The sequence below is a fragment of the Macaca fascicularis genome, chromosome 8 (genome assembly GCF_037993035.2).
Source record: "Macaca fascicularis isolate 582-1 chromosome 8, T2T-MFA8v1.1".
Classification (NCBI taxonomy): domain Eukaryota; kingdom Metazoa; phylum Chordata; class Mammalia; order Primates; family Cercopithecidae; genus Macaca; species Macaca fascicularis.
Genome location: NC_088382.1, coordinates 116,755,882 through 116,770,915, shown reverse-complemented (window position 1 = coordinate 116,770,915; position 15,034 = coordinate 116,755,882). Strand labels below are relative to the sequence as shown.

Sequence of the window (15,034 nt, the reverse complement as noted above, 5' to 3'; positions counted from 1 at the left end):
GTGTAAAAGGATACCAAATATTTCTTGCATGATGTCCTAGCAAGAAAATTCTTACACCTAGTTTGGAAAAAAAGAAGAAGAAGAAGATAAAATCAACTGTGGTAATAAAGCTCTTTTGACCTGGTGACTTATCTAAGCAGAAAGTTGCTTCCCTTGATGGTGGTTAAGATGCCTTGTTTGTACTCACTTGATCCCTGGACTTCTTTACCCTCCCCCTGCCCCCCATCTGCCTGAAAATAGTTAAAAGGCAAAGCAGTAAATCAGGGAGTCTTCAAACACAGCAGGGTTCACTTTACAGTACATCAGGGTTAGGGTTGAAAACTGAAGTCGTCTAATTCCATTTTCAAAGCTGAACATCTAATGGCGGATTATCATTAATGACAGACAGCATGGTGTCAAAGGGTTGTGTCAGGTTCCAGACCTTTTCATGCTTTAAATTCCTATGTTTAATCAAAGGTTAACCAAATCATTGCTGGTAGCAAACTGCTGCTTCAATGTACTGTGGGTGGCCTGTCTCTGCCACTGAGTCAGCCATTGCTGATAAGGAAAAGAATCCACAGAGTTCATATAGGTACATTCCTTGATGTTTACCACTTTTCAAAAACTGTAAGGACTAGTACATGGGAAATTGGGGCTGGAGAGGCTATGTCATTTTATCTTCAATTGGAAACTAATTTGGTGATTTAAATATAAAATTGTTGCTTTGTTAAATCATGTCTTTGGGTGGTTAAACAAGCATTACTGAGTCTTAGCAATGTGCCTAACACCTTGCTAGCTCCTAAGTATTTCCTTGAATACAAGAATCCTGTCCTTAAGCCTAGACACATGTAAACAGAGCATTCAATTCATTGTGATATTGGATAAGAAAAGATTTCAGGAATATAGCAGAGAGTAACTGTTGGCCAGAATCAAGGAAGTCTTTATGGAGGAGGTAATGTGGAAACTGGGAAAGAAAAGTAGGGGTTTGCTAGAGTGAGAGAAGTATAGTCTAGATGAGATAGTAGAGGTAATACAATAGCAAAGAGCTTGGTGTGGTCAGGAAACTCTGAAAATTGTGTATGTGTCTAGTATAATACAAACCTCCTCAGTGTAGTAGCTGGGTGGCAGACTAGGGCTAAGTGAGGCTGCAAAAGTTAGGAAGACTGTAAAGAGCCTCGAATGATATTCTAAGGAGTCATCACTGTACCTGCAGGTGGGTAGTTCTCCACTCAAGCACTCCTGAGAATCACCTGGATGACTTTTTGAAACACACATTGCTGAGCCCCACCTGCAGAATTCCTGATTCAGCATGTCTGAGTGGGGTCAAGAATGTACATTTCCAATAAGTTCCCAGGTGATGCTGATGCTGCTGGTCAGGGGATCACACTTTGCAAATTATTATTGGTAACTGTAAGCCAGAAGCAGGTTTTATTCCTAAAAAGAAAATTAAAAGTATAATAGTATTTGATATGGTTTGGCTGTGTCTCCACCCAAATCTCATCTCCAACTCTAATCCCCACGTGTCAAGTGAGAGCCCTGGTAGGAGGCGATTGGATCATGGGGGCAGTTTCCCCCATGCTGCTCTCATAATAGTGAGTAAGTTCTTGCAAGAACTGATCATTTTATAAGTGCCAGTTTCCCCTGCTCTCTCTCTCTCTCTTTTCTGCAGCCTTGTGAAGAAGGTACTTGCCTCTCCTTTGTCTTCTACCATGATTATAAGTTTTCCAAGGCCTCCCAGCCATGTGGAACTGTGAGTCAATTTTAAACTTCTTTCCTTTACGACTTACCCAGTCTTGGTTATTTATTTATACCAGTGTGAAAACAAACTAATGCAGTATTTAAATGGTAGAAAGAAAATTCGAGGTGGAATGGATAAATTAGGGTATTACGGTATGCGGAGAAATAAGACACACAGTTCATTTATTGCCATTTATTGCATGAAGCATTCTGTGTTGAGCATTAAATTGTAACTTTCATTTCAGATACTTACATTACATAATTGCCAAGTCTTATGCATAAGGCTTTGACTTAGCTGAGTGTTAGAATCATAGTTAATAGGTTCTGGAGGAGAGGAGGAGCTTCAGGATAGTGTTGGTCCTGGCGTGGTAGAGCTGCAGCTCCCAGGACCAGCTGGCTGCTGGTAGAACATGGAGCATTTCCAATGAGGTGAAGGGAACTTCAGCACAGCGGCCTTTTCATTAGCTGTGGTGTGGGAAGGGAGACTGGCCCCATCACCTCACAGAGGCTCCTAAATCCTCCAAATCAGGCACCTTGTCAGCGGCAATCAAACCTCACCTTCCAAAAGTGAAGACAGGTGAGTTGCCTAGACACAGCTTGAAATTTAAACTCTTCATCTCAGGCTCTTTGAGTTCTCCTTAAACTGGATAACTTAGGTCCCACTGCTTTTAAATATACTCTTGTTCTTGAAAGCCTGGTTATCTGACAACACCTCTAATATGCCATCTTTGGTCCCACCTTAGTGCGTTTTCCCATACCTATAATGCTCTTCTCCTTTCCTGTCAGTCATTTCCTTCTCTTCCCTCAAAGCCAAGCTCATATTCTTCTTCCTTGAACCTTTCTTTATTTTTCTAGCCTGCATTGATTCTGAAAATTGTGAAATTTTGTAACCACAATTGACTTATTCTCATAATTTAGTACGTAACTATGCACATTTCTAACCTCTATTCAGTGTTTCTTTGTCAGTCTTAGTTTCTCAGCCAGACTGCCAACTACTTGAAGTTCTCCTCTCTACTACCCAGAAATTTTCAAGGTGTTCTGCACAGAAAAGAAAACCAGACTTGAAATGCTGATTCATAGTGTCGATGAGAAGAAGTACAATTAAGTCCTGAATCAAACATGTACTTCAAGTGGTACAGGACAATGTTGTGGCAAATAACCTAAGATAAAATAATGTAACCCACACATCTCTGATGAACATCCCATGCACCCACCCTCATTGTACTTGGCCTGTGTGAGCACCTCCATCTTCTGATTGCTTGTCCTCATTCTTACAGGCGTTTGTCTTCTCTTTGCTTTCAGGAATATTTTTTGTCTTTTGTTAGTTTTCAGCTTCTGAATTGCAAACCATAGGAGGCAGGAATAGTACAGATATAGAATTTTGAAATTCTAGACTCCAGGAAAGTGCCTTTTGCACTCCTACCTCATCTTGCTGCGCCTGTGTCTGGGACTGGCTCCAACTTGGCTTGGCTCCTGGAGTAAATGGTGCCCAGAGCTCCCTTTCCCTAGCATAAAACTACACTCTCCCTACAGCAGTATTATCTTGTAGATCATTCCCAGACTACCTTTCTAAGCCAATCTTACTACTCCCCTTGTCTAGGTCTGCATTTTAAGCTTTCAGATATTTTTTCCCAAGTGTTTCACAGTCTGCAAACATATGATCCTATAGACAAATATAAAGCTTGCTATTTGCCCCCAAGGCCATGCTCCTATCTTGCTTGTCATTATTGCTAATAGGAGCAAAAAACCACTGCAATTCTTGCAGGCAGCCAATGTGGAGATCATTTTAACTCTTTCTCTTAGTTTATTTTTGTCCTCTGCTCTTTGTTCACAGTATTTGCAATATATCCCCATTTACAGCAAGAGGAGGAACCCATAGCTTGCTAAACACATGGAGGAATTGTGTGTAACACTGACCTCTCTTTTGTGTTGTCCATTTAATTTGACTTGGTTTTTCTGTCCATAGTAAATGTGGTTTTCAAAGACTCTAACATGATTACATTCACACACACACACACACACACACACCCCGTTTCTCTACAGAATTTATAAACTCTTAGAAGAGTGGCTTAAATGTTGACCATACATTTATCCTTATTTGCACTCTTTGCCTTCTTCCTTCTGACTCCTGAAATCAAGTTGGGCATTGGATTACTTCAACTCTTTCATTCTCATTACCTCTACACTTCTATGACATTCTGAAATCTAGAACAATCTTTCTTATTGAGTTAAAAAGTATTTTAGGAGCCCTGTCTTTCAAAGAAAATCAAGAGTTTCCCAAAGCAGCCCACTTGAAATACTACTCTTAAAAAGCTGGGGGTGTGTGGGGAGTACATATTGATTATTTATACATTTTCATCAATAACCTAGACTCACCCAACCATATTTTAAGCTGAATCTACCTTTAGATTCCAACTGAAACCTTCTTTAGATTATGTGGGGAAAATAAAAAAATCATGGCCCAAATAGTCTGAAAACTTAGAAAAAAATATCTTGAGGTAATGGGAGAATGGATAGGGGCAAGTAGTTTTCTTCCCATTTCTTTATGTATGCTATAATTTTTCATAACAAGTTCAAAATAGTGCTAAATATATATAAAAGAATAAATTAAAATCAAAATAATGCCCAGAAAATTATAGCATATGGAAATGTTCCTGCTGATCCCAAAGTCTGCTGGATTCTCAATTCAAGATGCTCTAGTTTAATTTTCATGTTTTGAAAACATATTTGAGATGCAGCCAAAATACATCATGAAAACTACATTTTGAAAATCTTGTTAATTTATGTTTCATTTTAGAAGAAAAATTTGTTTCATTTTTAAAATTTATTTCCCTGAGTCTTGTCAAAAGAGTGGTATTGATTACAATGTTTACTTACAGTTTGAAATCTCTCTAAACTTTAAACTCAGCTTAAAAGCAGGATCATGTATCTGTTCTTGAGTAAGTGTAAGGCAAAATTGCTATAATCAAATAACTTTAGTATTCACATTAAAAATAAAAATAACATTGAAGTCATTTTAGGTAGACAATTTGCAAAGGCTCCCCTGAGTCCATTAATAATTGCACATTCCCAAATCTCTGAAATTTTGATTGATGCATTGATAAATACTTTCTTCTGTTTTAGATAAAGAAGAAACTATTGACTAAAACTAAAGCCAAGTTTTGCTTTTAAAATATGTCCAGTGAATGTCAAACTAAATCATAGCCTAATTCACACTGCAATGCATATCATGAACATTGTACCAATTATAAATCCCTACTTTAAATCTAGATTTTATAATGACAGCTCTGCTTTCAAACAGTTATATTGTTGGCAAGATTTCTCTGAATATTGACTACAGGGATTACAAGGTCATCGTTGGTTCCAATGAATCCCATAAACTTGTGAATAAGAAGCCCTTATTTTTCCAGGGCTTTAAGTGTCATGATAAGGAATAGAATATGTCAATAACCTGCTCTGTAGGTTTCCTGTCTTAGATGTCTGGATTTGATCACATCTCAGGTAATAAATTTGCCTCATAATTATTTAAGGAAGATCACTTGGAAACATGGATGGCCAAAGGAACTCTTAATATTTAAAATTACTTGGAACCATTAAACAAATTTATTAATATTGATCAATTTTAATTAATATTAACCTCAGGATAACAAACCAACGTTAGATGGTTTTGAGCACTCTCTTGATTATTCGTATTACTAATGTTTGATTTGTTTGTCCAAATTGTCCTTTCATACACAAGCTTTAACTGTTCCCGAACATCAAGTCTGATTCAGATGGTAGTAAGAAAAGGTACAAAAGCTTTATGCACATCAGCGTCCTGATTAAGAAGCTAGAGTTTCGCTGACACTATGAGTTTCATTATTCTCAACCTGTGAATAACAGCTTCCATAGCCATCTAAATGACATCCTACTCCTGCCAGTATGTACCACTGACTCTGCCTTACCCTTTTGGTGTACATACTTGATTCTCATTGCTTCTGTGTCTCTTGCCTTCAATATCTTTCCTTTTTCTTTCTTAAAAGTCAAGAAACTTCTGACAGCCTCAACTCCAGGGTGCCATTTCTTCTATTTTTAACTCCTTGACCCTTTAAGCTATGTGTATTACTCTTTATGTGTCAGTGATCTGTCTCTCATTCTCAGAGAAGCAGTAACAATGTAGTTTTTTCTTGGTACTCACACAGAGCCAACTGTAATACTCAGTCTGCAGTAGATATGTCACATATGCTTGATGAATGAAGAGACAGCAATGCAATTTGGAGAAACTTCCCAAAAGAGTTATATTGCCCACTCACTCTTGCAGTTTGTTAATCCTCTGTGAAAACAAATATTAATGAACTATATTATTACATCCCCCCACTCTCCTTTATAAGCATCCTTTGCAACAGCAACTATATTGCCCACGTATAGGTACTTGGGGAGAAAAGGAAGAAAATCAGGAAAATGATTGAGTTAGGATTCATCTTATTGCTTAACAATCAGAATTTATAATGTGATATTAAGAGTTTTTAGGGAGATATATAGCTTGAAATAATGTATTCTGTTTATTAAATTATTTAAAAAACCCAGGAAATTATGCTTACTACCAAGCTTTGCATTTGATTTTTCTAGCCCTGTCATTTCTAAAATATGTGTGCAGAAATATTCCTCTGGAAGCCTGGTATTCTGGTTTCTTAGACTTGGGAACAAAGTAAAGTGGGCTGTTGAATTAATTGGAGCTGAAACAAAAGGCTTCCTGAACCTCACCTGTTAATCACTGAAATGAAAGGCCAATTCAAAGATGTAACACAAGCCTGTCAGCCATCCAGAACTGCTTGCATTGCTACGAATTCACTTATGACTCTCCTGGGAGTACCACTGCTGTGAAACCTACAGATTTAGAAACTGCCCCCAAATTCTGCTCAGCACACAATGCAAACATTTGACTCATATGGCACTTGTTTGTCAAATGAGCCAGGGCAGGGAAATTGATGAGTGTACTAATTATTCTTGAAAGAGCCAGAAAAGAGTGGAGAACATTCATGAACTTAAGATAATGAAGTGAAGAGCAAGGGAATGAATTTCCCCAAATTTTAAAATGCTTCGGATTCACAGACAGCACGGCTGGTGAGCAGGATGGGGCTTTCTCAATTAGAAACAGGCCTCCTCCTCTATTGCAATCCTGACATCTCCCTTGCGGATTAAAGCAATTGGAGCATAAATTTTAGGAAATTGTGAAATTTTTTATTTTTTTTTCCAGCATTGTATATCCATGCGTAATAGGGAAATACAGACCATAACTGATTTGAGTAATCATTTGTCTTCTTAGTTTTTATACAAATTAATGCATTTTCTCCTAAGTACCAAAGAGGAACATCATGGTAGTTCAAATGGTGGAGCCTCTCAAAAAAAGGCTAAATTACTATTTAAGATAAGCATACAAAGGAACAATCATAAGCCTAAGTGAAATTATTCTGGACTTTTTAAATAGTGAGTCAAAATTGGTTTTTAAGCCACAGATACTTGCCTGCATCCAAGTTACAAGTCAAAAATGTCATAAGTATGAGTAAGAATAAAATTTTTAAGTTGGTATACTAATACAAAGTGGCAATGATTTTAAGCTCCTTGCAAGGAAAATTAAAATATTTAATATCTTCTACATCCTTTCTCCAGAAAATAGATAAAGAAGACACTAGAAGAAAGAAACCTACAAAAGAGAAATATCTTAGGTGAGTAGGCACCCATTGCCATAAAAGGACACAGTGGACTTTACCCAGGGATATTTGCATTTTTAACTGGACGTGGTTAAAGATTGAGAAATTTCCAAGCCTGAAGAAATGAAGCTTTATGTTGGGAAATCAAGTGGTATGACTTACTTTTAAGATGGAAAGTATTTGAATGTGTGCTGGGGTATTATGAGCTATCCAGTGTCCATAAAATCATACCAATGGGATATCAAAAAACTCTGATGAAAGTTTACCATGTTTACAGAGCCCTGTTGAAGGTTCTACAAGGGCTTGCACTCGCCTTCAAAGAGCTGTTAATTTAGTAGTGTTACAAGAAATACACAGAAATCGGCCGGGCGCGGTGGCTCAAGCCTGTAATCCCAGCACTTTGGGAGGCCGAGGCGGGCGGATCACAAGGTCAGGAGATCGAGACCACAGTGAAACCCCGTCTCTACTAAAAATACAAAAAATTAGCCGGGCGCGGTGGTGGGCGCCTGTAGTCCCAGCTACTCAGGAGGCTGAGGCAGGAGAATGGCGGGAACCCGGGAGGCGGAGCTTGCAGTGAGCCGAGATCGCGCCACTGCACTCCAGCCTGGGCAACAGCGTGAGACTCCGTCTCAAAAAAAAAAAAAAAAAAAAAAAAAAAAAGAAATACACAGAAATCTGATGAGAAACTGGTTGGTTTAAGACATAGCATAGAAAGAGATGTTATGTGAGAGCACGAAGATTGGAAAACCAATTCTTCATGCTGAAGTGGTCAGGAAAATTTATGGTAATTAAACATGCACAGTTACTTGTTTTGCCTAATTGTAGAAACATTCCCACTGGCTGAACTCTGCTTTTCTGCTTTTAGAATGACTCTCAAGTCTTTCATTACTGATTTACTGGGGAACACAAACAATCCTGACAAATCCTCTTCTCCCATTTCTCACCTACTGTGTTACCCCCTCGACCATCATAACCCTCTCACAAAGGGTGGTTGATGTCACAAGAAACTGTTTAGCATAGTGCCCATAATTGTATTTCTTTTATCCCCTATAAAATATTTCAGCTTCTCCAGTAACTCAGAGCTGAGCATATCCAGATAAAAGATAAGGTTAGATTATTAAAAAGAAACTAGAGTGGAGAATTATGTTTGGGTGACCCCATTTGAACTAAGGAAATATATTGCAAACACACTCAACTAGGCCAGAAAAGACATGTTCTTCCCAGAGGCTTGCCAAAGCTGGTTGCAGTGCCAATACCTTTGATCTCAATGTTCTCCAGTAACTAGGATTGTGGCTTAATAAAATGGAATCCTTTTGTCTTTGGTTTCTGAAAATAAATACAGATCATGGGCACCATCGGGGCATGCAGGTGCAACCAAGTGTCCCGTGTACCCTATGACCATCAAGCCAGGGCAGCACATTCTGTCTAAGGATGCCCTGAGGAATGCTTCAGATGCAGCCAAAGGCAGGAAGCTGTTTTCCAGGCAGAATGGGTTATTCAGGGGAAATCCTAGACTCAGGATTGTTCCTTTGCATGCTTAGCTTAAATAGTAATTGAGCCTTTTTCTGAGAGGCTCCACCATTTGAACTGGTAAATGTTCTGTGGTTATTCAGTTTCACAATGACTAGTTCTGGATTACAGAAAGTTAAATCTAAACTAGGACAGAAAATCGACAATAGAAGCAATTCATAGATTCTTGAATTAGGATAGTGACTCAGGCCTTCAAGGAGGGTTTTGTTAATGTTTTTGTATTTTTGTTTCATTTGGTTTAGAGAACTGCTAGAGTGGCCAAGACTGGGTCCATGGAACAAAAGGGTATATACCAACTATCCTAGGTAGATAACTGACATTTCCTTTCTTTTTTTTTTTTTTAACATAGTGTTCACTCTGTTGAAATGGATACTTGAGGGTAAATTACATGGTATGCTCCTTTTTTTTTCCAGTTAGTTCTAAAGCAGGAAATGATAGACTGTTCTATTTCCTTGCATGTCAGAAGAGAAATGTCAATCATTTTATTGGCTAGGAAAATTTCTGCCCAGTTTCGTGGGCCCAAGGGACCTTAGATATAAGAAAGACTAAAGCTGAGAGTGAAGAATGCATAAAACAGCACTGTTCTTAGAAAACTTCCTGAGAGAATGATTGGCTATACTTTATCTCTCTCTCTTCCGCTATTTAAATCTTCCCCTCTTGTATTTTCTTTGAACTTTGGGCCACAATAAGCCTTCAGACTATTCTGCCTCTCAGAGGTCCCCAGATGTATTGGAGAAGCTGTGGGTTCAGATGTATGCAAGTCTCCTCGCACATTTGCCATACTAACCCATTGTTTAAAACTGCCATGTTCTCGGCTGGGCGTGGTGGCTCACGCCTGTAATCCCAACACTTTGGGAGGCCGAGACGAGTGGATCACGAGGTCAGAAGATCAAGACCATCCTGGCTAACACGGTGAAACCCCGTCTCTACTAAAAATACAAAAAATTAGCCGGGCGTGGTGGCGGGCGCCTGTAGTCCCAGCTGCTCCAGAGGCTGAGGCAGGAGAATGGCGTGAACCCGGGAGGCGGAGCTTGCAGTGAACGGAGATCGCGCCACTGCACTCCAGCCTGGGCCACAGAGCGAGATCACATCTCAGAAAAACAAAAAAACAAAAAAACAGAAAACAAAAAAAAAAACTGCCATGTTCTCAAGTTTTTTTTATTTTTTAATAGAAGGGCAATTCCATTTATTGGAAGATTTTTCTTACCAAATGTCGGAGAGTTAAAAAGAAATTTCCCATATACAGCACTTCAGAAGGACCCAAGTCGTTCACAGACTGTTTATGACTACAATTAAGTCTTCTCTCAGTAGATTATATCAACTCGAAACCCACCCAAGCAAGCTGAGTTCCATTCAAAGCAATACCAGCACCTACCCTGTGTGACTGTTTCCTCTTTTCTTCTGAAAACAACTTATCCCCTTCACAGTAATGATGTCTTCAAATAATTCTGAAGAGCCAAGGACTGAGAGCATAGGGTTGATCTCCATCATACCTAGTGCAGCTCTGCCTGATTGCACAAAAAACTTATATAGTTTCCCTTTCAAATGAAATTAGCATAGATGAATGTATAATTTCTGAGTAATTTGCCAGACCGTCCCCCTTTTTCTCATAATAAGGCTATTCTATTCACCATCTTCATCTTCAAGGATCTCATTTTGAGCTAAATAAAACTGTAGAAATATCTACTGATGTTTCTGCTCTAACTTTGTTTATCGGTCTTGAATATATAAAGTTTGGCTTGGTGCCTTATCAGTTAAAACAGCTAACATTTTCAGAGTTCTAGCCAAAGCTGTTAGCAGAGTCTTACTCTCCGTTTGATATCCAGAGATACTTAATCCCCACTTTGGGTAGATCTCACTCTTCCCTACCCACCACTGATTTTGAATAGAAAAAGGATTATTTTGCAATTTTCCTGCTTGGACTTTGTTTCTCTCACTTTAAAATTATGCTTTTTCTCCCTCTTCTGAAAACAATTCTTTCTATCACTATCTAAAGAAATGCGTGTTTCAACACATCAAATCTTAAGTTATCTCAGGTGTAAAAGTGTGTATTTTCCTAAAGAAAATGAAAAATGAAAAATTATATATAATTCATGCTTATTAGTTTGTCAAAAATTAAAAAGCAGGATAAATTATTTATGAATGTGTAATTGGTATAGTCTTTCTGAGAACAAACAGAAGATATGTAATAAAAGCTTTAAAGTACACTTATATTTTAAGCAACTTCACCTTAAAATCCTTATCCTAAAATTACTATTAAAAGCATAGGTAGGCCGGGCATGGTGGCTCACGCCTGTAATCCAGTACTTTGGGAGGCCAAGGTGGGTGGATCACCTAGGGTCAGGAGTTTGATACCAGCCTAGACAACATGGTGAAACCCCGACTCTACTAAAAATACAGAAATTAGCCAGGAGTGGTGGCTGGTACCTGTACTCCCAGCTACTAAGGAGGCTGAGTCAGGAAAATTGCTTGAACCCGGGAGGCATAGGTTGCAGTGAGCTGAGATTGTGCCACTGCACTCCAGCCTGGGCGACAGAGCGAGACTCCCTCTCAAAAAAAAAAAAAAAAAAAAAAAAAAAAAAAAAAAAGGCAGATAGATAGATGAGCAAGGAAATTTGCTGAACTATTATATATCAGATCTTCTACAGCAGGAGATTGAAGTATACTGGTTATATTCATGGGATAAAATATTATAATATTGGGCATTAAAAATTATGTTTTAATGTAAAATACTTGTAAGTAAAAATTAGACTATAAATCTGCACATATGGAATGAGGGTATATATAGAGAGAGAGAAAGAGAGAGTCATGCATATATTTATACTGAAATGAAAAACTTTGCAACTCTAGATAAGTAAATTATTTCTATTTTTCAAGTATTAAGTTCTTTTCATATGTTTTTTTTGTTTGTGATGGAGGTTCACTCTTGTTGCCCAAGCTAGGAGGCAGCAGTGCAATCTCGGCTCGCTGCAACCTCTACCTCCTAGGTTCAAATGATTCTCCTGCCTCAGCCTAAGTAGCTGGGATCCCAAGTAGCTGGGATTACAGGCATGTGCCACCAAGCCCGGCTAACTTTTGTACTTTTAGTAGAGATGGAGTTTTACCATGTTGCCCAAGATGTTCTCGATCTCCTGATCTTGTGATCCGCCTGCCTCGGCCTTCCAAAGTGCTGGGATTACAGGCGTGAGCCACCGCACCCGGCCTATATCTCTTTTTCACAATAGATCAGAATTATAACATAATTACGCTATTTAAAAATGTACAGAACTATTCTATAAGCATTTGTAGACATAGAACATAAGAGTAAAAAGCTAATAATTTGCAGGTTGCAACTTTTAAAACCAAGTCCATCTTCTCACACTGTAAGAGCAAGATTAAATAATTTCATATAATATGATGCTTTTTGAAAACAGATTACTGATATTGCTCTAAAAACACAATTTTCAAGGTATTTTCAATAGTAGAGAATAGCTTTCTTTTAACAATTTGTTTAAATTATTTAAAGAAAGCTATTCTCTATTGTTGAGTCATTAATATACAGTATTTCTTTTCAAAATACTGTGACTATAAAAGTTTGCAGTGTGTGTGTGTCTGTGTGTGTGTGTGTGTGTGTGTGACTGTGTGTGTGTAGTCATTGTCTGTCTTCAACTACTTAACAAAATTAACCAGGTCTTTGAGTGTTATGAAGACATCCTAAAGGCAGGCAGACAGCAGTTGCTCTAGGTTAATGCTATTGCTCTGCTTAAAGCACACGCACAAAGGCAAATTATCAGCACTCTTTCAACCCAACAAGCATAGTAATACATAAACAATGGGCCTTCAATAAAGAGCTATTAACAGCTACTTAGTGAGCCTCTACTACAATCCGAACTCTGTCTTACTCCTTCCATAGATAAAAAGAGGTTTAAGAATGATTACCTTCTAAACTCAAGGATTGAAATTTTAACAAAAAGAGAAGAACAAGTGAGAAAGCTAGTAGCAATGCAAGCATGCTTGAGGACATAGAAAAGTCATAGAAATCTGCAACATGAAAAAAATCAGAGAAGTGGTCAAAGTGGGTATCAGAAAAAGGTTACGGGAAAAGCTGAACATTGGTTGGATTTGAGCAGACTGGAAGATGCAAACTACGGCCACAGGTCCAGACAGGTAAAAGCAAATGTGCAAAACAGGCCACTATAAGACGTAATAGACAGGGATGGAGACAGTGACAACATGGAGAGGGGGCAATTGCTTCTCTTTCCCAGCAGGTTGTCAAAAGGTTATGAAGACCTGGTGTTGGCAGGTCTTGGGTTTTCCAATTCCAGTTTTTTTTGCCTGAAGACAAAAGGGAGTGAGTCATGGGTATGATAGTGATGCCAATTGATTCTAATTATAGAGTCCTAGCCCCTCTGTCAGACAGGGTTCCAGTCAAAAAAAGCGTAACCGCTAGGACATGTAATATTTACTATGGGGTTTTGGCCTTGTGTAATTATCAGAACTGGTTACACAGTCAATTTTATTTTTAGATTTATTTTTTATTTAAAAAAAAACTGGGATACATGTGCAGAATATGCAGGTTTGTTACATAGATATATATGTGCCATGATGGTTTGCTGCACTTATTGACCTGTCCTCTAAGTTATCTCCCCTTACCCCTGACACCCAACAGGCCATGGTGTGTGTTGTTCCCCTCTCTGTGTCCATGTGTTCTCAATATTCAACTCACTCTTATAAGTAAGAACATGTGGTGTTTGGTTTACTGTTCCTGTGTTAGTTTGCTGAGGATGATGGCTTCCAGCTTCATCCGTGTCCACACAAAGGATATGATCTCATTTCTTTTTATGGCCGAATAGTATTCCATGGTGGTGGGAATGTAAATTAGTTCAACCATTGTACAACACAGTATAGCGATTCCTCAAGAACCTAAAACCAGAAATAGCACTTGACCCAGCAATCCCATTACTGGGTATATACCCAAAGGAATATAAATCATTCTACTATAAAGACAAATGCACGTGTGTGTTTATTGCAGCACTATTCACAAGAGCAAAAACTTGGAACCAACCCAAATGCCCATCCATGGTAGAATGGATAAATAAAATGTGGTACATAGTCGATCTGAGGCTATTGTTCATTGTTTCTGTGTCTGGTGCTAGAATCAGAAGTTCAAAAAGCAGGACGTTAGGAAGGAAGAGTGGACATGAGAGGAAAGCAAGGGAAATCTAGAACCTGTGAGGCTGAACTGGAACTCACAAGGAAGAAAAACCTGCAGTGGCCTCTCACTGTTCCCAGGCTTCCAACTTCAGTGAAATAAGTGTCCTGCAGGAGAAGCTGTGGGCTGGGTTGCTGCCCTACAAACCAGCTGAGTTAGCCTATAAGCAATAACTTGTGCACTGCAGCAGTGCTTTGGACTCTCCTCTGATCTCCAAACATAGAAAGATAGCTGCTGCAACGGCAGCCACTACCTGATCCTCTTTCAGCTCCTCTATTCCTCTGACAAATGCGTTTTAGCTTTTTGATGAAAGGTGCCAGTTCTCCTGCAGAGAACTCCCATCATCAAAGTTGGGGGCTTGGAAGAGTAGAAGGAACTTAGATAAGATGATAAACAATGTCAGTTCTGGAATTTACTCTTTGCTGGAGTAATTCTAGGCTGGCCACTTAACTTCTCTGGGCCTCAATTTTCTCATGAATAAAATGGAAGAATTAGGGTGGCCTCTAAGTTGGCAAGCCTAGAAAAACAATGCCTGTGAAGATGAAAATAATATGCGAAAATTGCACTGGGAGAGGCTGCTCACATCTTTGCATGGGGTACGTAAAAATACCTAATGAAAGATCTGAAATTAAGCTCACAGGCCAATTCAAAGGCAACAATATGAAATAAGGAGAGATAGGAAGACAAGAGTATGGTGAAAAGAAGAGAATTAGGAGCTGAGAGACCTGGACTCTTGTCTTGACTTCATCACTGACTACTTGACCTATAAACACAATCATTGGACTTCAGAGGGCCTCAGTGTTCTCCTTTGTGAACTAAAGGCATGAGGTGGTGGTGCTCATCACTGACTGCATGATGGAATTCTCTAGGAAGCTGTAAAAAATATTGATGTGCAGATTCCATCCCT

The 15,034-nt window shown here is 38.8% G+C and overlaps 1 long non-coding RNA gene across 1 annotated transcript; it reads left to right on the top strand.

Moving 5' to 3' along the window:
• Positions 1–1,620: 1,620 nt before the first annotated feature.
• Positions 1,621–7,407, top strand: LOC141407451 (uncharacterized). The gene is made up of 2 exons (XR_012416594.1): positions 1,621–1,729; positions 7,366–7,407. It is a non-coding gene; the product is annotated as an uncharacterized lncRNA (long non-coding RNA).
• Positions 7,408–15,034: the final 7,627 nt, after the last annotated feature.